General features: G+C 54.1%; 1 protein-coding gene across 12 annotated transcripts in view; it reads left to right on the top strand.

Moving 5' to 3' along the window:
- The window catches only part of LOC149441063 (ankyrin repeat and SOCS box protein 10-like), a 54,605-nt gene that overhangs the window by 16,407 nt on the left and 15,495 nt on the right, over nucleotides 1-22,703 (top strand). The window contains exon 1 of one of the 12 annotated variants that reach the window (XM_089657816.1): nucleotides 19,439-19,701. The exons of 10 other annotated variants lie outside the window; for them this stretch is intronic. The gene's annotated coding sequence lies outside the window, so the exon portion shown is untranslated. One more of the 12 variants, XM_089657814.1, reaches the window with a different exon arrangement.

Raw genomic sequence — 22,703 nt, 5'->3', positions numbered from 1 at the left:
CAACACTGATTCTCTGCTGCCTGTACCAACCCCGGCTTGTGACCTCAACACTGATTCTCTGCCTCCTGTACCAACCCCTGCATGTCACCTCAACACTGATTCTCTGCTGCCTGTACCAACCCCGGCTTGTCACCTCAACACTGATTCTCTGCTGCCTGTACCAACCTCGGCTTGTCACCTCAACACTGATTCTCTGCTGCCTGTACCAACCCCGGCTTGTCACCTTAACACTGATTCTCTGCTGCCTGTACCAACCCCGGCCTGTGACCTCAACACTGATTTTCTGCTGCCTGTACCAACCCCGGCTTGCGACCTCAACACTGATTCTCTGCTGCCTGTACCAACCTCGGCTTGTCACCTCAACACTGATTCTCTGCCGCCTGTACCAACCCCGGCTTGTCACCTCAACACTGATTCTCTGCTGCCTGTACCAACCCCGGCTTGTCACCTCAACACCGATTCTCTGCTGCCTGTACCAACCCCGGCTTGTCCCCTCAACACCGATTCTCTGCTGCCTGTACCAACCCCGGCTTGTCACCTCAACACCGATTCTCTGCTGCCTGTACCAACCTCGGCTTGTCACCTCAACACTGATTCTCTGCTGCCTGTACCAACCCCGGCTTGCGACCTCAGCACTGATTCTCTGCTGCCTGTACCAACCCCGGCTTGTCACCTCAACACTGATTCTCTGCTGCCTGTACCAACCCCGGCTTGCGACCTCAACACCGATTCTCTGCTGCCTGTACCAACCCTGGCTTGCGACCTCAACACTGATTCTCTGCTGCCTGTACCAACCCCGGCTTGCGACCTCAACACTGATTCTCTGCTGCCTGTACCAACCCCGGCTTGTCACCTCAACACTGATTCTCTGCTGCCTGTACCAACCCCGGCTTGTCACCTCAACACCGATTCTCTGCTGCCTGTACCAACCCCGGCTTGTCACCTCAACACCAATTCTCTGCTGCATGTACCAACCTCGGCTTGTCACCTCAACACCGATTCTCTGCTGCCTGTACCAACCCCGGCTTGCGACCTCAACACCGATTCTCTGCTGCCTGTACCAACCTCGGCTTGTCACCTCAACACTGATTCTCTGCCGCCTGTACCAACCCCGGCTTGTCACCTCAACACTGATTCTCTGCTGCCTGTACCAACCCCGGCTTGTCACCTCAACACCGATTCTCTGCTGCCTGTACCAACCCCGGCTTGTCCCCTCAACACCGATTCTCTGCTGCCTGTACCAACCCCGGCTTGTCACCTCAACACCGATTCTCTGCTGCCTGTACCAACCTCGGCTTGTCACCTCAACACTGATTCTCTGCTGCCTGTACCAACCCCGGCTTGCGACCTCAGCACTGATTCTCTGCTGCCTGTACCAACCCCGGCTTGTCACCTCAACACTGATTCTCTGCTGCCTGTACCAACCCCGGCTTGCGACCTCAACACCGATTCTCTGCTGCCTGTACCAACCCTGGCTTGCGACCTCAACACTGATTCTCTGCTGCCTGTACCAACCCCGGCTTGCGACCTCAACACTGATTCTCTGCTGCCTGTACCAACCCCGGCTTGTCACCTCAACACTGATTCTCTGCTGCCTGTACCAACCCCGGCTTGTCACCTCAACACCGATTCTCTGCTGCCTGTACCAACCCCGGCTTGTCACCTCAACACCAATTCTCTGCTGCATGTACCAACCTCGGCTTGTCACCTCAACACCGATTCTCTGCTGCCTGTACCAACCCCGGCTTGCGACCTCAACACCGATTCTCTGCTGCCTGTACCAACCCTGGCTTGCGACCTCAACACTGATTCTCTGCTGCCTGTACCTACCCCGGCTTGCGACCTCAACACTGATTCTCTGCTGCCTGTGCCAACCCCGGCTTGTCACCTCAACACTGATTCTCTGCCGCCTGTACCAACCCCGGCTTGTCACCTCAAAACTGATTCTCTGCTGCCTGTACCAAACCCGGCTTGTCACCTCAACACTGATTCTCTGCTGCCTGTACCATTCCCGGCTTGTCACCTCAACACTGATTCTCTGCCGCCTGTACCAACCCCGGCTTGTCACCTCAACACTGATTCTCTGCTGCCTGTACCAACCCCGGCTTGTCACCTCAACACTGATTCTCTGCTGCCTGTACCAACCCCGGCTTGTCACCTCAACACCGATTCTCTGCTGCCTGTACCAACCCCGGCTTGTCACCTCAACACTGATTCTCTGCCTCCTGTACCAACCCCGGCTTGTCACCTCAACACTGATTCTCTGCCTCCTGTACCAACCCCGGCTTGTCACCTCAACACTGATTCTCTGCTGCCTGTACCAACCTCGGCTTGTCACCTCAACACTGATTCTCTGCTGCCTGTACCAACCCCGGCTTGTCACCTTAACACTGATTCTCTGCTGCCTGTACCAACCCCGGCTTGTCACCTCAACACCAATTCTCTGCTGCCTGTACCAACCCCGGGCCTGTGACCTCAACACTGATTCTCTGCTGCCTGTACCAACCCCGGCTTGCGACCTCAACACTGATTCTTTGCCGCCTGTACCAACCCCGGCTTGTCACCTCAACACTGATTCTCTGCCGCCTGTACCAACCCTGGCTTGTCACCTCAACACTGATTCTCTGCTGCCTGTACCAACCCCGGCTTGTCACCTCAACACCGATTCTCTGCTGCCTGTACCAACCCCGGCTTGTCACCTCAACACCGATTCTCTGCTGCCTGTACCAACCCCGGCTTGCGACCTCAACACTGATTTTCTGCTGCCTGTACCAACCCCGGCTTGCGACCTCAACACCGATTCTCTGCTGCCTGTACCAACCCCGGCTTGCGACCTCAACACTGATTCTCTGCTGCCTGTACCAACCCCGGCTTGCGACCTCAACACTGATTCTCTGCTGCCTTTACCAACCCCGGCTTGCGACCTCAACACTGATTCTCTGCTGCCTGTACCAACCCCGGCTTGTCACCTCAACACTGAATCTCTGCCGCCTGTACCAACCCCAGCTTGTCACCTCAACACTGATTCTCTGCTGCCTGTACCAACCCCGGCTTGTCACCTCAACACTGATTCTCTGCCGCCTGTACCAACCCCGGCTTGTCACCTCAACACTGATTCTCTGCTGCCTGTACCAACCCCGGCTTGTCACCTCAACACTGATTCTCTGCTGCCTGTACCAACCCCGGCTTGTCACCTCAACACCGATTCTCTGCTGCCTGTACCAACCCCGGCTTGTCACCTCAACACCGATTCTCTGCTGCCTGTACCAACCCCGGCTTGCGACCTCAACACTGATTCTCTGCTGCCTGTACCAACCTCGGCTTGTCACCTCAACACTGATTCTCTGCTGCCTGTACCAACCTCGGCTTGTCACCTCAACACTGATTCTCTGCTGCGTGTACCAACCCCGGCTTGTCACCTCAACACTGATTCTCTGCTGCCTGTACCAACCCCGGCTTGCGACCTCAACACTGATTCTCTGCTGCCTGTACCAACCCCGGCTTGCGACCTCAACACTGATTCTCTGCTGCCTGTACCAACCCCGGCTTGCGACCTCAACACTGATTCTCTGCCGCCTGTACCAACCCCGGCTTGTCACCTCAACACTGATTCTCTGCCGCCTGTACCAACCCCGGCTTGTCACCTCAACACTAATTCTCTGCTGCCTGTACCAACCCCGGCTTGTGACCTCAACACTGATTCTCTGCCTCCTGTACCAACCCCTGCATGTCACCTCAACACTGATTCTCTGCTGCCTGTACCAACCTCGGCTTGTCACCTCAACACTGATTCTCTGCTGCCTGTACCAACCTCGGCTTGTCACCTCAAAACTGATTCTCTGCTGCCTGTACCAACCCCGGCTTGCGACCTCAACACTGATTCTCTGCTGCCTGTACCAACCTCGGCTTGTCACCTCAACACTGATTCTCTGCTGCCTGTACCAACCCCGGCTTGTCACCTCAACACCGATTCTCTGCTGCCTGTACCAACCCCGGCTTGTCACCTCAACACCGATTCTCTGCTGCCTGTACCAACCTCGGCTTGTCACCTCAACACCGATTGTCTGCTGCCTGTACCAACCCCGGCTTGCGACCTCAACACTGATTCTCTGCTGCCTGTACCAACCCCGGCTTGCGACCTCAACACTGATTCTCTGCTGCCTGTACCAACCCCGGCTTGCGACCTCAACACTGATTCTCTGCTGCCTTTACCAACCCCGGCTTGTCACCTCAACACTGATTCTCTGCTGCCTGTACCAACCCCGGCTTGTCACCTCAACACTGATTCTCTGCTGCCTGTACCAACCCCGGCTTGTCACCTCAACACTGATTCTCTGCTGCCTGTACCAACCCCGGCTTGTCACCTCAACACTGATTCTCTGCTGCCTGTACCAACCCCGGCTTGTCACCTCAACACCGATTCTCTGCTGCCTGTACCAACCCCGGCTTGTCACCTCAACACCGATTCTCTGCTGCCTGTACCAACCCCGGCTTGTCACCTCAACACTGATTCTCTGCCTCCTGTACCAACTCCGGCTTGTCACCTCAACACTGATTCTCTGCCTCCTGTACCAACCCCGGCTTGTCACCTCAACACTGATTCTCTGCTGCCTGTACCAACCTCGGCTTGTCACCTCAACACTGATTCTCTGCTGCCTGTACCAACCCCGGCTTGTCACCTCAACACTGATTCTCTGCTGCCTGTACCAACCCCGGCTTGCGACCTCAACACTGATTCTCTGCTGCCTGTACCAACCCCGGCTTGCGACCTCAACACTGATTCTCTGCTGCCTGTACCAACCCCGGCTTGCGATCTCAACACTGATTCTCTGCCGCCTGTACCAACCCCGGCTTGTCACCTCAACACTGATTCTCTGCCGCCTGTACCAACCCCGGCTTGTCACCTCAACACTGATTCTCTGCCGCCTGTACCAACCCCGGCTTGTCACCTCAACACTGATTCTCTGCTGCCTGTACCAACCCCGGCTTGTCACCTCAACACTGATTCTCTGCTGCCTGTACCAACCCCGGCTTGTCACCTCAACACTGATTCTCTGCTGCCTGTACCAACCCTGGCTTGTCACCTCAACACTGATTCTCTGCTGCCTGTACCAACCCCGGCTTGTCACCTCAACACTGATTCTCTGCTGCCTGTACCAACCCCGGCTTGTCACCTCAACACTGATTCTCTGCTGCCTGTACCAACCCCGGCTTGTCACCTCAACACTGATTCTCTGCTGCCTGTACCAACCCCGGCTTGTCACCTCAACACTAATTCTCTGCTGCCTGTACCAACCCCGGCTTGTCACCTGAACACTGATTCTCTGCTGCCTGTACCAACCCCGGCTTGTGACCTCAACACTTATTCTCTGCTGCCTGTACCAACCCCGGCTTGCGACCTCAACACTGATTCTCTGCTGCCTGTACCAACCCCGGCTTGTCACCTCAACACTGATTCTCTGCTGCCTGTACCAACCCCGGCTTGTCACCTTAACACTGATTCTCTGCTGCCTGTACCAACCCTGGCTTGTCACCTCAACACTGATTCTCTGCTGCCTGTACCAACCCCGGCTTGTCACCTCAACACTGATTCTCTGCTGCCTGTACCAACCCCGGCTTGTCACCTCAACACTGATTCTCTGCTGCCTATACCAACCCCGGCTTGTCACCTCAACACTGATTCTCTGCTGCCTGTACCAACCCCGGCTTGCAACCTCAACACTGATTCTCTGCTGCCTGTACCCACCCCGACTTGTCACCTCAATACTGATTCTCTGCTGCCTGTACCCACCCCGGCTTGTCACCTCAACACTGATTCTCTGCTGCCTGTAACCACCCCGGCTTGCGACCTCAACACTGATTCTCTGCTGCCTGTAACAACCCCGGCTTGTCACCTCAACACTGATTCTCTGCTGCCTGTACCAACCCCGGCTTGTCACCTCAACACTGATTCTCTGCTGCCTGTACCAACCCCGGCTTGCGACCTCAACACTGATTCTCTGCTGCCTGTACCAACCCTGGCTTGTGACCTCAGCACTGATTCTCTGCTGCCTGTACCAACCCCGGCTTGTCACCTCAGCACTGATTCTCTGCTGCCTGTACCAACCCCGGCTTGCGACCTCAACACTGATTCTCTGCTGCCTGTACCAACCCCGGCTTGTCACCTCAACACTGATTCTCTGCTGCCTGTACCAACCCCGGCTTGTCACCTGAGCACTGATTCTCTGCTGCCTGTACCAACCCCGGCTTGCCACCTCAACACTGATTCTCTGCTCCCTGTACCAACCCCGACTTGTCACCTCAACACTGATTCTCTGCTGCCTATACCAACCCCGGCTTGTCACCTGAGCACTGATTCTCTGCTGCCTGTACCAACACCCGGCTTGTCACCTCAACACTGATTCTCTGCTGCCTGTACCAACCCCGGCTTGTCACCTGAGCACTGATTCTCTGCTGCCTGTACCAACCCCGGCTTGTCACCTCAACACTGATTTTCTGCTGCCTGTACCAACCCCGGCTTGCCACCTCAACACTGATTCTCTGCTCCCTGTACCAACCCCGACTTGTCACCTCAACACTGATTCTCTGCTGCCTATACCAACCCCGGCTTGTCACCTGAGCACTGATTCTCTGCTGCCTGTACCAACACCCGGCTTGTCACCTCAACACTGATTCTCTGCTGCCTGTACCAACCCCGGCTTGCGACCTCAACACTGATTCTCTGCTGCCTGTAACAACCCCGGCTTGTCACCTCAACACTGATTCTCTGCTGCCTGTACCAACCCCGGCTTGTCACCTCAACACTGATTCTCTGCTGCCTGTACCAACCCCGGCTTGCGACCTCTACACTGATTCTCTGCTGCCTGTACCAACCCCGGCCTGTGACCTCAACACTGATTCTCTGCTGCCTGTAACAACCCCGGCTTGTCACCTCAACACTGATTCTCTGCTGCCTGTACCAACCCCGGCTTGTCACCTCAACACTGATTCTCTGCTGCCTGTACCAACCCCGGCTTGCGACCTCAACACTGATTCTCTGCTGCCTGTACCAACCCCGGCCTGTGACCTCAACACTGATTCTCTGCCGCCTGTACCAACCCTGGCTTGTGACCTCAGCACTGATTCTCTGCTGCCTGTACCAACCCCGGCTTGTCACCTCAACACTGATTCTCTGCTGCCTGTACCAACCCCGGCTTGTCACCTTAACACTGATTCTCTGCTGCCTGTACCAACCCCGGCTTGTCACCTCAACACTGATTCTCTGCTGCCTGTACCAACCTCGGCTTGTCACCTTAACACTGATTCTCTGCTGCCTGTACCAACCCCGGCTTGTGACCTCAGCACTGATTCTCTGCTGCCTGTACCAACCCCGGCTTGTCACCTCAACACTGATTCTCTGCTGCCTGTACCAACCCCGGCTTGCGACCTCAGCACTGATTCTCTGCTGCCTGTACCAACCCCGGCTCTGATCTGGACTACTTCATTTCTCTTTCACTAAGAACGTTGTCTAGCCTGCAGTTTCCAGCCACTGGTCTCCACTCTACATGAACATTCCTAGCACTCTCTTTGTGTTGCCGGAAGGGTTCTGTAAAGGACACCCTACTCTGAAGTCCACTGTTCCTACTCATTGGGAGGGTTCATGTTCAGAAATATAGGGCCCCTCATAGGGCCCCCTCAGTACCTCTATGCTCTCACTCCACCAGATCAGTTGGAGATTGCTGGGATTTCCGACATCAAGCGTCTGTTACCCAGTTCTGTAAGGCCACCACCTGGTCTCCACTTCATACTTTCTTCACGTCATACCAAGTCGATGTCCAGGCCTCTGCAGATGCAGCTTTTGGCTGCAAGGTTCTCTCAGCAGAACTCCAAAGTTGGGTCTGTTGACCTTTGTCATTGTTGGGTCTGTTGACCTTTGTTATTGTTGGGTCTGTTGACCTTTGTTATTGTTGGGTCTGTTGACCTTTGTCTTTGTTGGGCCTGTTGACCTTTGTTATTGTTGGGTCTGTTGACCTTTGTTATTGTTGGGCCTGTTGACCTTTGTTATTGTTGGGTCTGTTGACCTTTGGTATTGTTGGGTCTGTTGACCTTTGTTATTGTTGGGTCTGTTGACCTTTGTTATTGTTGGGTCTGTTGACCTTTGTTATTGTTGGGTCTGTTGACCTTTGTTATTGTTGGGTCTGTTGACCTTTGTCTTTGTTGGGTCTGTTGACCTTTGTCTTTGTTGGGCCTGTTGACCTTTGTTATTGTTGGGTCTGTTGACCTTTGTCTTTGTTGGGCCTGTTGACCTTTGTTATTGTTGGGTCTGTTGACCTTTGTCATTGTTGGGTCTGTTGACCTTTGTTATTGTTGGGTCTGTTGACCTTTGTCTTTGTTGGGCCTGTTGACCTTTGTTATAGTTGAGTCTGTTGACCTTTGTCTTTGTCGGGTCTGTTGACCTTTGTTATTGTTGGGTCTGTTGACCTTTGTCATTGTTGGGTCTGTTGACCTTTTTTATTGTTGGGTCTGTTGACTTTTGTCTTTGTTGGGCCTGTTGTCCTTTGTCTTTGTTGGGTCTGTTGACCTTTGTCTTTGTTGGGCCTGTTGACCTTTGTTATAGTTGAGTCTGTTGACCTTTGTCTTTGTCGGGTCTGTTGACCTTTGTTATTGTTGGGTCTGTTGACCTTTGTCTTTGTCGGGTCTGTTGACCTTTGTTATTGTTGGGTCTGTTGACCTTTGTTATAGTTGAGTCTGTTGACTTTTGTCTTTGTTGGGCCTGTTGTCCTTTGTCTTTGTTGGGCCTGTTGGTACAGTTCTGTTTGCCTAGTTGTTGCCAACCCTTCTCATTCACTGCTTGGGGATGTCCCATGGTCTATAAATATGAAGTGGGTGTTGGGGGGAGAGGGGTCCTCAAAAGCTTTGCCAGTGTCCAGTGCCCTGAGGGGATGAACGTACAGTGGGGATGGAAAGTTTGGGCCCCCCAGCTACAAATGTGTATTAATGTGCGTAAAGAAGCCAAGGAAAGATGGAAAAATCTCCAAAAGGCATCAAATTCCAGATTAGACATTCTTATAATATGTCAACAAAAGTTAGATTTTATTTCCATCATTTACACTTTCAAAATAACAGAAAACAAAAAAATGGCGTCTGCAAAACTTTGGGCCCCCTGCAGAGTTAATATCTTGTACTGCCCCCTTTGGCAAGTATCACGGCTTGTAAACGCTTTTTGTAGCCAGCCAAGAGTCTTTCAGTTCTTGTTTGAGGTATCTTTGCCCATTCTTCCTTACAAAAGTCTTCCAGTTCTTTGAGATTTCTGGGCTGTCTGTCACGCACGGCTCTTTTAAGGTCTATCCATAGATTTTCAATGATGTTGAGGTCAGGAGATTGTGAAGGCCATGGCAAAACCTTCAGTTTACGCCTCTTGATGTAATCCCCCGTGGATTTCCAGGTGTGTTTAGGATCATTATCCATTTGTAGAAGCCATCCTCTCTTTAACTTCAGCTTTTTCACAGATGGCATCAAGTTACCATCCAAAATTTGCTGAAATTTTATTGAATCCATTTTTCCTTCTACTCGTGAGATGTTCCCTGTGCCACTGGCTGCAACATAACCCCAAAGCATGATTGATCCAACCCCATGCTTCACAGTTGGACAGAGGTTCTTTTCATTCAATTCTGTGCCCCTTCTTCTCCAAACGTACCTTTGCTCATTCCGGCCAAAAAGTTCCATTTTAACCTCATTGGTCCACAGAACTTGTTTCCAAAATGCATCAGGCTTGTCTATATGTTCATTTGCAAAGTTCAAACGTTGATTTTTGTGGTGAGGACGTAGAAGAGGTTTTCTTCTGATGACTCTTCCATGAAGACCATATTTGTACAAGTATCTCTTTATAGTGGAATAGTGACCACAACTCCAGTGTCTGCCAGATCTTTCTGGAGGGATCGTGCCGTCAAACGTGGGTTTTGAATTGTTTTTCTCACAATCCTGCGAGCTGTTCTGTCTGATATTTTTCTTGGTCTTCCAGACTTGCTTTAACTTCCACTGTTCCTGATGACTGCCATTTCTTAATGACATTCCGAACAGAGGATATTGACATCTGAAAACGCTTTGCTATCTTCTTATAGCCTTCTCCAGCTTTGTGAGCGTCAACTATTTTCAGTTTCAGTTTTCTAGACAACTGCTTAGAAGAACCCATGGTGCTGATTGTTGGGGCAAGGTCAGATGAGTCGGGGCATTTAAAACCTTTGAGATGGACATCACCTGGTCTTCCCAGACGATGATTGAGAACAATCCATGACACTGGCAGGTCTCAGCTTGGCAAAGGGGGCAGTGCATGCTAGAAATTCTGCAGGGGGCCCAAACTTTTGCAGACGCCATTTTTTTGTTTTCTGTTATTTTGAAAATGTAAATGATGGAAATAAAATCTAACTTTTGTTGACATATTATAAGAATGTCTAATCTGTAATTTGATGCCTTTTGGAGATTTTTCCATCTTTCCTTGGCTTCTTTATGCACATTAATACAAATTTTTAGCTGGGGGGCCCAAACTTTCCATCCCCACTGTATATCCCAGGGTCTAGGAACGCCCAGCCTGTGTCCTGTACTGTAATCCACGATACGACGTACTGGTAAGTAAACGTTCCTATTTTTGCTGCGGGCTGAAATGTGGACCTCATACGGGGACTGGTAGGGGGGTTCCACACTGCTTCTGTCTGACCAGCTGATGCCATTTATAGGAATTAAATATGGCGGGTAAGGTGAACGCCTAACGTCTTAGCTGTCTTCATGAAGCTCAGTTTGGCCTTTTCTTCCGCCGTCATCAGCCACATATACAGAACTTTCAGCATCCTACAGTCTTCTCGTACAAACGGATCTTCATGATGTTTAAATATTCTAATCTAGAAGGTTGTGTGCCAATCAGTGATTAGTCTGTCTCTGTGTGGAGTGTTGCTTCCTTGGTGGAGTATTCCTGATTGCCTGGGACTAGATTGTAGACTCCTCTTTCATGCCTAGAGCTGGTCCAAGGTGGATGAGGACTCTGCCGTTTGTCATGGAAGATGTTCATATCATTAGATTTCTCATGATTTTCCACACCAGCTTAGCGCTAAAAATGCTGCACTGCTGTATGACTGCGGCTGGTGGTGGAGATGGTGCTGGGGTTAGCTGATGGTGGAGATGGTGGTGGGGTTAGCTGATGGTGGGGCTGGTGGTGGGGTTAGCTGATGGTGGAGATGGTGGTGGGGTTAGCTGATGGTGGGGCTGGTGGTGGGGTTAGCTGATGGTGGGGCTGGTGGTGGGGTTAGCTGATGGTGGAGATGGTGGTGGGGTTAGCTGATGGTGGAGATGGTGGTGGGGTTAGCTGATGGTGGGGCTGGTGGTGGGGTTAGCTGATGGTGGGGCTGGTGGTGGGGTTAGCTGATGGTGGAGATGGTGGTGGGGTTAGCTGATGGTGGGACTGGTGCTGGGGTTAGCTGATGGTGTGGCTGGTGGTGGGGTTAGCTGATGGTGGGGCTGGTGGTGGGGTTAGCTGATGGTGGAGATGGTGGTGGGGTTAGCTGATGGTGGGGCTGGTGGTGGGGTTAGCTGATGGTGGAGATGGTGGTGGGGTTAGCTGATGGTGGGGCTGGTGGTGGGGTTAGCTGATGGTGGGGCTGGTGGTGGGGTTAGCTGATGGTGGAGATGGTGGTGGGGTTAGCTGATGGTGGAGATGGTGGTGGGGTTAGCTGATGGTGGGGCTGGTGGTGGGGTTAGCTGATGGTGGGGCTGGTGGTGGGGTTAGCTGATGGTGGAGATGGTGGTGGGGTTAGCTGATGGTGGGACTGGTGCTGGGGTTAGCTGATGGTGTGGCTGGTGGTGGGGTTAGCTGATGGTGGGGCTGGTGGTGGGGTTAGCTGATGGTGGAGATGGTGGTGGGGTTAGCTGATGGTGGAGATGGTGGTGGGGTTAGCTGATTGTGGGGCTGGTGGTGGGGTTAGCTGATGGTGGGGCTGGTGGTGGGGTTAGCTGATGGTGGGGCTGGTGGTGGGATTAGCTGATGGTGGGGCTGGTGGTGGGATTAGCTGATGGTGGTGGGTTTAGCTGATGGTGTTTCTGGTGGTGGAGTTAGCTGATGGTGGGGCTGGTTGTGGGATTAGCTGATGGTGGGGCTGGTGGTGGAGTTAGCTGATGGTGGAGATGGTGGTGGGATTAGCTGATGGTGGGGCTGGTGGTGGGGTTAGCTGATGGTGGGGCAGGTGGTGGGGTTAGCTGATGGTGTAGCTGGTGGTGGAGTTAGCTGATGGTGGTGGGGTTAGCTGATGGTGGGGCTGGTGGTGGAGTTAGCTGATGGTGGTGGGGTTAGCTGATGGTGGGGCTGGTGGTGGGGTTAGCTGATGGTGGAGATGGTGGTGGGGTTAGCTGATGGTGGGACTGGTGCTGGGGTTAGCTGATGGTGTGGCTGGTGGTGGGGTTAGCTGATGGTGGGGCTGGTGGTGGGGTTAGCTGATGGTGGGGCTGGTGGTGAAGTTAGCTGATGGTGGAGCTGGTGGTGGGGTTAGCTGATGGTGGGGCTGGTGGTGGGGTTAGCTGATGGTGGGGCTGGTGGTGGAGTTAGCTGATGGTGGAGCTGGTGGTGGGGTTAGCTGATGGTGGAGTTAGCTGATGGTGTTTCTGGTGGTGGGGTTAGCTGGTGGTGGGGCTGGTGGTGGGGTTAGCTGATGGTGGGGCTGGTGGTGGGGTTAGCTGATGGTGTTTCTGGTGGTGGAGTTAGCTGATGGTGTGGCTGATGGTGGGGCTGGTGGTGGGGTTAGCTGATGGTGGGGTTAGCTGATGGTGGGGCTGGTGGTGGAGTTAGCTGATGGTGGGGCTGGTGGTGGGGTTAGCTGATGGTGTTTCTGGTGGTGGAGTTAGCTGATGGTGGGGCTGGTGGTGGGGTTAGCTGATGGTGGAGCTGGTGGGGGGGTTAGCTGATGGTGGGGCTGGTGGTGGGGTTAGCTGATGGTGGGGCTGGTGGTGAAGTTAGCTGATGGTGGAGCTGGTGGTGGGGTTAGCTGATGGTGGGGTTAGCTGATGGTTGGGCTGGTGGTGGGGTTAGCTGATGGTGTTTCTGCTGGTGGAGTTAGCTGATGGTGGAGCTGGTGGTGGAGTTAGCTGATGGTGGAGCCGGTGGTGGGGTTAGCTGATGGTGGGGCTGGTGGTGGGGTTAGCTGATGGTGTGGCTGGTGGTGGGGTTAGCTGATGGTGGGGCTGGTGGTGGGGTTAGCTGATGGTGTTTCTGGTGGTGGAGTTAGCTGATGGTGGAGCTGGTGGTGGAGTTAGCTGATGGTGGAGCCGGTGGTGGAGTTAGCTGATGGTGGGGCTGGTGGTGGGGTTAGCTGATGGTGTGGCTGGTGGTGGGGTTAGCTGATGGTGGGGCTGGTGGTGAAGTTAGCTGATGGTGGAGCTGGTGGTGGGGTTAGCTGATGGTGGGGTTAGCTGATGGTTGGGCTGGTGGTGGGGTTAGCTGATGGTGTTTCTGCTGGTGGAGTTAGCTGATGGTGGAGCTGGTGGTGGAGTTAGCTGATGGTGGAGCCGGTGGTGGGGTTAGCTGATGGTGGGGCTGGTGGTGGGGTTAGCTGATGGTGGGGCTGGTGGTGGGGTTAGCTGATGGTGGAGATGGTGGTGGGGTTAGCTGATGGTGGGACTGGTGCTGGGGTTAGCTGATGGTGTGGCTGGTGGTGGGGTTAGCTGATGGTGGGGCTGGTGGTGGGGTTAGCTGATGGTGGAGATGGTGGTGGGGTTAGCTGATGGTGGGGCTGGTGGTGGGGTTAGCTGATGGTGGAGATGGTGGTGGGGTTAGCTGATGGTGGGGCTGGTGGTGAAGTTAGCTGATGGTGGAGCTGGTGGTGGGGTTAGCTGATGGTGGGGTTAGCTGATGGTTGGGCTGGTGGTGGGGTTAGCTGATGGTGTTTCTGCTGGTGGAGTTAGCTGATGGTGGAGCTGGTGGTGGAGTTAGCTGATGGTGGAGCCGGTGGTGGGGTTAGCTGATGGTGGGGCTGGTGGTGGGGTTAGCTGATGGTGTGGCTGGTGGTGGGGTTAGCTGATGGTGGGGCTGGTGGTGGGGTTAGCTGATGGTGTTTCTGGTGGTGGAGTTAGCTGATGGTGGAGCTGGTGGTGGAGTTAGCTGATGGTGGAGCCGGTGGTGGAGTTAGCTGATGGTGGGGCTGGTGGTGGGGTTAGCTGATGGTGTGGCTGGTGGTGGGGTTAGCTGATGGTGGGGCTGGTGGTGGGGTTAGCTGATGGTGTTTCTGGTGGTGGAGTTAGCTGATGGTGGAGCTGGTGGTGGGGTTAGCTGATGGTGGGGCTGGTGGTGGGGTTAGCTGATGGTGGGGCTGGTGGTGGAGTTAGCTGATGGTGTGGCTGGTGGTGGGGTTAGCTGATGGTGGAGCTGGTGGTGGGGTTAGCTGATGGTGTGGCTAGTGGTGGAGTTAGCTGATGGTGTTTCTGATGGTGGAGTTAGCTGATGGTGGGGCTGGTGGTGGGGTTAGCTGATGGTGTTTCTGGTGGTGGAGTTAGCTGATGGTGTGGCTGATGGTGGGGCTGGTGGTGGGGTTAGCTGATGGTGGGGCTGGTGGTGGGGTTAGTTGATGGTGGGGCTGGTGTTGGGGTTAGCTGATGGTGTTTCTGGTGGTGGAGTTAGCTGATGGTGTGGCTGATGGTGGGGCTGGTGGTGGGGTTAGCTGATGGTGGGGCTGATGGTGGGGCTGGTGGTGGAGTTAGCTGATGGTGGGGCTGGTGGTGGGGTTAGCTGATGGTGTTTCTGGTGGTGGAGTTAGCTGATGGTGTGGCTGATGGTGGGGCTGGTGGTGGAGTTAGCTGATGGTGGAGCTGGTGGTGGGGTTAGCTGATGGTGTGGCTGGTGGTGGGGTTAGCTGATGGTGGGGCTGGTGGTGAAGTTAGCTGATGGTGGAGCTGGTGGTGGGGTTAGCTGATGGTGGGGTTAGCTGATGGTTGGGCTGGTGGTGGGGTTAGCTGATGGTGTTTCTGCTGGTGGAGTTAGCTGATGGTGGAGCTGGTGGTGGAGTTAGCTGATGGTGGAGCCGGTGGTGGGGTTAGCTGATGGTGGGGCTGGTGGTGGGGTTAGCTGATGGTGGGGCTGGTGGTGGGGTTAGCTGATGGTGGAGATGGTGGTGGGGTTAGCTGATGGTGGGACTGGTGCTGGGGTTAGCTGATGGTGTGGCTGGTGGTGGGGTTAGCTGATGGTGGGGCTGGTGGTGGGGTTAGCTGATGGTGGAGATGGTGGTGGGGTTAGCTGATGGTGGGGCTGGTGGTGGGGTTAGCTGATGGTGGAGATGGTGGTGGGGTTAGCTGATGGTGGGGCTGGTGGTGAAGTTAGCTGATGGTGGAGCTGGTGGTGGGGTTAGCTGATGGTGGGGTTAGCTGATGGTTGGGCTGGTGGTGGGGTTAGCTGATGGTGTTTCTGCTGGTGGAGTTAGCTGATGGTGGAGCTGGTGGTGGAGTTAGCTGATGGTGGAGCCGGTGGTGGGGTTAGCTGATGGTGGGGCTGGTGGTGGGGTTAGCTGATGGTGTGGCTGGTGGTGGGGTTAGCTGATGGTGGGGCTGGTGGTGGGGTTAGCTGATGGTGTTTCTGGTGGTGGAGTTAGCTGATGGTGGAGCTGGTGGTGGAGTTAGCTGATGGTGGAGCCGGTGGTGGAGTTAGCTGATGGTGGGGCTGGTGGTGGGGTTAGCTGATGGTGTGGCTGGTGGTGGGGTTAGCTGATGGTGGGGCTGGTGGTGGGGTTAGCTGATGGTGTTTCTGGTGGTGGAGTTAGCTGATGGTGGAGCTGGTGGTGGGGTTAGCTGATGGTGGGGCTGGTGGTGGGGTTAGCTGATGGTGGGGCTGGTGGTGGAGTTAGCTGATGGTGTGGCTGGTGGTGGGGTTAGCTGATGGTGGAGCTGGTGGTGGGGTTAGCTGATGGTGTGGCTAGTGGTGGAGTTAGCTGATGGTGTTTCTGATGGTGGAGTTAGCTGATGGTGGGGCTGGTGGTGGGGTTAGCTGATGGTGTTTCTGGTGGTGGAGTTAGCTGATGGTGTGGCTGATGGTGGGGCTGGTGGTGGGGTTAGCTGATGGTGGGGCTGGTGGTGGGGTTAGTTGATGGTGGGGCTGGTGTTGGGGTTAGCTGATGGTGTTTCTGGTGGTGGAGTTAGCTGATGGTGTGGCTGATGGTGGGGCTGGTGGTGGGGTTAGCTGATGGTGGGGCTGATGGTGGGGCTGGTGGTGGAGTTAGCTGATGGTGGGGCTGGTGGTGGGGTTAGCTGATGGTGTTTCTGGTGGTGGAGTTAGCTGATGGTGTGGCTGATGGTGGGGCTGGTGGTGGAGTTAGCTGATGGTGGAGCTGATGGTGGGGTTAGCTGATGGTGTGGCTGGTGGTGGGGTTAGCTGATGGTGGGGCTGGTGGTGGGGTTAGCTGATGGTGGGGCTGGTGCTGAGGTTAGCTGATGGTGGGGCTGGTGGTGGAGTTAGCTGATGGTGGGGCTGGTGGTGGTGTTAGCTGATGGTGGAGCTGGTGGTTGAGTTAGCTGATGGTGGGGCTGGTGGTGGGGTTAGCTTATGGTGGGGTTAGCTGATTGTGGGACTGGTGCTGGGGTTAGCTGGTGCTGGGGTTGGTGGTGGGGTTAGCTGATGGTGGGACTGGTGCTGGGGTTAGCTGGTGCTGGGGCTGGTGGTGGGGTTAGCTGATGGTGGGGCTGGTGGTGGGGTTAGCTGATGGTGTTTCTGGTGGTGGAGTTAGCTGATGGTGGGGCTGGTGGTGGAGTTAGCTGATGGTGTGGCTGGTGGTGGAGTTAGCTGATGGTGGGGCTGGTGGTGGGGTTAGCTGATGGTGTTTCTGGTGGTGGAGTTAGCTGATGGTGGGGCTGGTGGTGGAGTTAGCTGATGGTGTGGCTGGTGGTGGGGTTAGCTGATGGTGGGGCTGGTGGTGGAGTTAGCTGATGGTGTGGCTGGTGGTGGAGTTAGCTGATGGTGTTTCTGGTGGTGGAGTTAGCTGATGGTGGGGCTGGTGGTGGGGTTAGCTGATGGTGGGGCTGGTGGTGGGGTTAGTTGATGGTGGGGCTGGTGGTGGGGTTAGCTGATGGTGGGGCTGGTGGTGGGGTTAGCTGATGGTGTTTCTGGTGGTGGGGTTAGCTGATGGTGTGGCTGATGGTGGGGCTGGTGGTGGGGTTAGCTGATGGTGGGGCTGATGGTGGGGCTGGTGGTGGGGTTAGCTGATAGTGGGGCTGATGGTGGGGTTAGCTGATGGTGGGGCTGGTGGTGGAGTTAGCTGATGGTGGGGCTGGTGGTGGGGTTAGCTTATGGTGTTTCTGGTGGTGGAGTTAGCTGATGGTGGGGCTGGTGGTGGGGTTAGCTGATGGTGGGGCTGGTGGTGGGGTTAGCTGATGGTGGGGCTGGTGCTGAGGTTAGCTGATGGTGGGGCTGGTGGTGGAGTTAGCTGATGGTGGGGCTGGTGGTGGGGTTAGCTGATGGTGTGGCTGGTGGTGGGGTTAGCTGATGGTGGGGCTGGTGGTGGGGTTAGCTGATGGTGGGGCTTGTGGTGGAGTTAGCTGATGGTGGGGCTGGTGGTGGGGTTAGCTTATGGTGGGGTTAGCTGATGGTGGGGCTGGTGGTGAAGTTAGCTGATGGTGGGGCTGGTGGTGGGGTTAGCTGATGGTGGAGCTGGTGGTTGAGTTAGCTGATGGTGGGGCTGGTGGTGGGGTTAGCTTATGGTGGGGTTAGCTGATGGTGGAGCTGGTGGTTGAGTTAGCTGATGGTGGGGCTGGTGGTGGGGTTAGCTTATGGTGGGGTTAGCTGATTGTGGGACTGGTGCTGGGGTTAGCTGGTGCTGGGGTTGGTGGTGGGGTTTGCTGATGGTGGGACTGGTGCTGGGGTTAGCTGGTGCTGGGGCTGGTGGTGGGGTTAGCTGGTTCTGGGGCTGGTGGTGGGGTTAGCTGATGGTGGGGCTGGTGGTGAAGTTAGCTGATGGTGGAGCTGATGGTGTGGCTGGTGGTGGGGTTAGCTTATGGTGGGGTTAGCTGATTGTGGGACTGGTGCTGGGGCTGGTGGTGGGGTTAGCTGGTGCTGGGGCTGGTGGTGGGGTTAGCTGGTGCTGGGGCTGGTGGTGGGGTTAGCTGGTGCTGGTGCTGGTGGTGGGGTTAGCTACCTAGAGATCTTATAAACCATAGAGTCCAGAGGCACAGATAATTCCCCTGAGCAGCATTTTTAGGAGAAATCAGAGGGATCATGGTGGTGGTCAGGGTCTTTTTGGACCTTGTGCATTTTTTAGGGTAGAGACCTCCCAGGAGAGCGGTTTTGGTAGTGGGACCAAAGGGTGTGGTCTGACCTTCCTGTTTCCTCCATCTACTCCTCCGTCAGTCCAAAATATCAGCAGATTACTTGTATCCCAGCTCCAACCTCCAGATACAACCTCGCAGCAGTGGTTCTTAGGGTGGACCTCCATGGGCACAAATTCCCTCCAGAGTTGGAGATGAATCCATGACAAAATGTACTTACCTCTTCTAAAGGTGAAAGTCTTGTTCCTGAGCAGCAGATATAAGGACATGCTATCACTGGTGGTCAGTGGCTCTGTGCCTGTCCTGGGTAGATGAGTAATCAGAGAGGGAGAGGTAATACAATGACTTCACACTGGTCCTTCATGTTAGTCCTTCACACTGGTCCTTCATACTGGTCCTCCACACTGGTCCCCCACACTGGTCCCCCACACTGGTCCTTCATGTTAGTCCTTCACACTGGTCCTTCACACTGGTCCTCCACACTGGTCCCCCACACTGGTCCTTCATGCTAGTTCTCCACACTTGTCCTCCACACTGAATCTTCACACTGGTCCTCTACTATGGTCCTTCACACTGGTCCTCTCCTCTACTATGGTCCTTCACACTGGTCCTCTGCTATGGTCTTCTACACTGGTCCTACATACTGGTCCTCCACACTGAATCTTCACACTGGTCCTCTAATGGTCCTTCACACTGGTCCTCTAATGGTCCTTCACACTGGTCTATGCATACTATGGTCTTCTACATTGGTCCTTCACACTGGTCCTCTACATTGGTCCTTCACACTGGTCTATGCATACTATGGTCCTCTACTATGGTCCTACATACTGGTCCTCCACACTGAATCTTCACACTGGTCCTCTACTATGGTCCTTCACACTGGTCCTCTACTATGATCTTCTACATTGGTCCTTCACACTGGTCCTCTGCTATGGTCTTCTACACTGGTCCTTCATACTAGTCCTCCACACTGGATCTTCACACTGTTCCTCTACTATGGTCCTTCACACTGGTCTATGCATTCTATGGTCTTCTACACTGGTCCTCCACCCTGGTCTTCCACTCTCCTCAGCCTCCTGTGTACGATGAGTGAGGATTGGTGGATTAGAGGGAACTCCTTTCAGAGGCGGAGTCATGGAGTGTGTTTGTGTCACCCGGAATAGCCTGGTCCTGGCTGGGAGTCCGGGCTCTAAATAGGAGCCATGACATGGAGTTTATATATAGACACTGATATGGGAGGTCAGAGACACTGCAGGGAGTAGAGCGGCTGGATAGAGACACTGATCACTGATATTCCCGGGACACGGTACCCACACGCTACATACCGGACTTCACGTATGGAAAGAATGACAATACCGTGATATACATCGATCAGCCATAACATTATGACCACCCAAAACAGCCCTGACCCACCCAGGCATGGACGCCACTAGACCTCTGAAGGTACGCTGGGGTATCGGCACCAAGCCATCGGTAGCAGATCCTTTAAGTCCTGGAAGTTGGGAGGCGTGGCCTCCATGGATTGGACTTGTTCTTCCAGCACAGATGCTTGATTAGATTGAGATCTGGAGGCCAAGTCAACACCTTATGTTGTGTTTCTCCAACCATTCTTGAACCATTTTTACAGAGTGGCCGTGCGCATTATCCTGCTGAAAGAGGCCACTGCCATCAGGTAGTACCGTTTCCATGGAGGGCGGGACAATGTTTAGGTAGGTGGGACTTGTCCAGTGACATCCACATGAATGGGAGGAGCCAAGCTTTCCCAGCAGAACATTGCCCAAATCATCACACGGCCTCCCCTGGCTTGGCTTCTTCCCATAATGCATGCTGGTGCCATCTCTTCCCCAGGTAAGTGACCAACACGCACCCGGCCATCCATCCTCAGGCCACCTCCTTCCATGGCTCCATGGTCCAGATCTGAGGCTCACGTCCCCATTGTAGGCGGCTCTGACTGTGGACACGGGTCAGCATGGGGCCCCGGACCGGTCTGCGGCTACACAGCCCCCTACACAGCACACTGCCATCAACATCGTTATCTGCTTCCAACACATCAACTTCAGGGACAACATGTTCACTTCCTGCCTAATAGATCCCGCCCACTTCCAGATGTCCTAATAGATCCCGCCCACTTCCAGATGTCCTAATAGATCCCGCCCACTTCCAGATGTCCTAAGTATCCCGCCCCCTTCCAGATGTCCTAATGTATCCCGCCCACTTCCAGATGTCCTAATAGATCCCGCCCACTTCCAGATGTCCTAATGTATCCCACCCCCTTCCAGATGTCCTAATGTATCCCGCCCACTTCCAGATGTCCTAATGTACCCGCCCACTTCCAGATGTCCTAATGTATCCCGCCCACTTCCAGATGTCCTAATGTACCCGCCCACTTCCAGATGTCCTAATGTATCCCGCCCACTTCCAGATGTCCTAATGTACCCCGCCCACTTCCAGATGTCCTAATGTACCCCGCCCACTTACAGATGTCCTAATGTACCCCGCCCACTTACAGATGTCCTAATGTATCCCGCCCACTTCCAGATGTCCTAATATATCCCGCCCACTTCCAGATGTCCTAATGTATCCCGCCCACTTCCAGATGTCCTAATGTATCCCGCCCACTTCCAGATGTCCTAATGTATCCCGCCCTCTTCCAGATGTCCTAATGTATCCCGCCCACTTTCAGATGTCCTAATATACCCCGCCCACTTCCACATGTCCTAATATACCCCACCCACTTCCAGATGTCCTAATATGTCCCGCCCACTTCCAGATGTCCTAATATGTCCCTCCCACTTCCAGATGTCCTAATATGTCCCTCCCACTTCCAGATGTCCTAATATGTCCCTCCCACTTCCAGATGTCCTAATATGTCCCTCCCACTTCCAGATGTCCTAATATACCCCACCCAATTCCACATGTCCTATTATATCCCGCCCACTTCCACATGTCCTATTATATCCCGCCCACTTCCAGATGTTCTAATATTCCCCGCCCACTTCCAGATGTCCTAATATATCCCGCCCACTTCCAGATGTCCTAATATATCCCGCCCACTTCCAGATGTCCTAATATACCCCGCCTACTTCCAGATGTCCTAATATATCCCACCCACTTCCAGATGTCCTAATGTATCCCGCCCACTTCCACATGTCCTATTATACCCCGCCCACTTCCAGATGTCCTAATGTATCCCGCCCACTTCCAGATGTCCTAATGTATCCCGCCCACTTCCAGATGTCCTAATGTATCCCGCCCACTTCCACATGTCCTATTATACCCCGCCCACTTCCAGATGTCCTAATGTATCCCGCCCACTTCCAGATGTCCTAATGTATCCCGCCCACTTCCAGATGTCCTAATGTATCCCGCCCACTTCCAGATGTCCTAATGTATCCCGCCCACTTCCAGATGTCCTAATATATCCCTCCCACTTCCAGATGTCCTACTATATCCCGCCCACTTCCAGATGTCCTAATATATCCCGCCCACTTCCAGATGTCCTAATATATCCCACCCACTTCCAGATGTCCTAATATATCACGCCCACTTCCAGATGTCCTAATGTATCCCGCCCACTTCCAGATGTCCTAATATATCCCACCCACTTAGCAGATGTCCTAATGTATCCCGCCCACTTCCAGATGTCCTAATGTATCCCGCCCACTTCCAGATGTCCTAATGTATCCCGCCCACTTCCAGATGTCCTATTATACCCCGCCCACTTCCAGATGTCCTAATATATCCCGCCCACTTCCAGATGTCCTAATATATCCCGCCCACTTCCAGATGTCCTAATGTATCCCGCCCACTTCCAGATGTCCTAATGTATCCCGCCCACTTCCAGATGTCCTAATATATCCCGCCCACTTCCACATGTCCTATTATACCCCGCCCACTTCCAGATGTCCTAATATATCCCGCCCACTTCCAGATGTCCTAATATATCCCGCCCACTTCCAGATGTCCTAATATATCCCACCCACTTCCACATGTCCTATTATACCCCGCCCACTTCCAGATGTCCTAATATATCCCGCCCACTTCCAGATGTCCTAATATATCCCACCCACTTCCACATGTCCTATTATACCCCGCCCACTTCCAGATGTCCTAATATATCCCGCCCACTTCCAGATGTCCTAATATATCCCGCCCACTCTCACATTGTAATGAGATAAACAATGTCCTGCACTTTACCGGCCTGTGGTCAGAATGTTATGGCTCATTGACGTGTACCGGACACCACGCCATCATTCCATGTACTATGCCGGACACCACGCCATCATTCCATGTACTATGCCGGACACCACGCCATCATTCCATGTACTATGCCGGACACCACGCCATCATTCCATGTACTATCCCGGACATCATGCCATCATTCCATGTACTATACCGGACATCATGCCATCATTCCATGTACTATCCCGGACATCATGCCATCA

The sequence above is a fragment of the Staurois parvus genome, unplaced genomic scaffold, assembly GCF_062004578.1.
Source record: "Staurois parvus isolate SC_StPar_1 unplaced genomic scaffold, SC_StPar_1.0 ptg001031l, whole genome shotgun sequence".
NCBI lineage: Eukaryota > Metazoa > Chordata > Amphibia > Anura > Ranidae > Staurois > Staurois parvus.
Note: the sequence above shows the minus strand (reverse complement) of the source record. Positions and strands in the feature narration are given on the sequence as shown.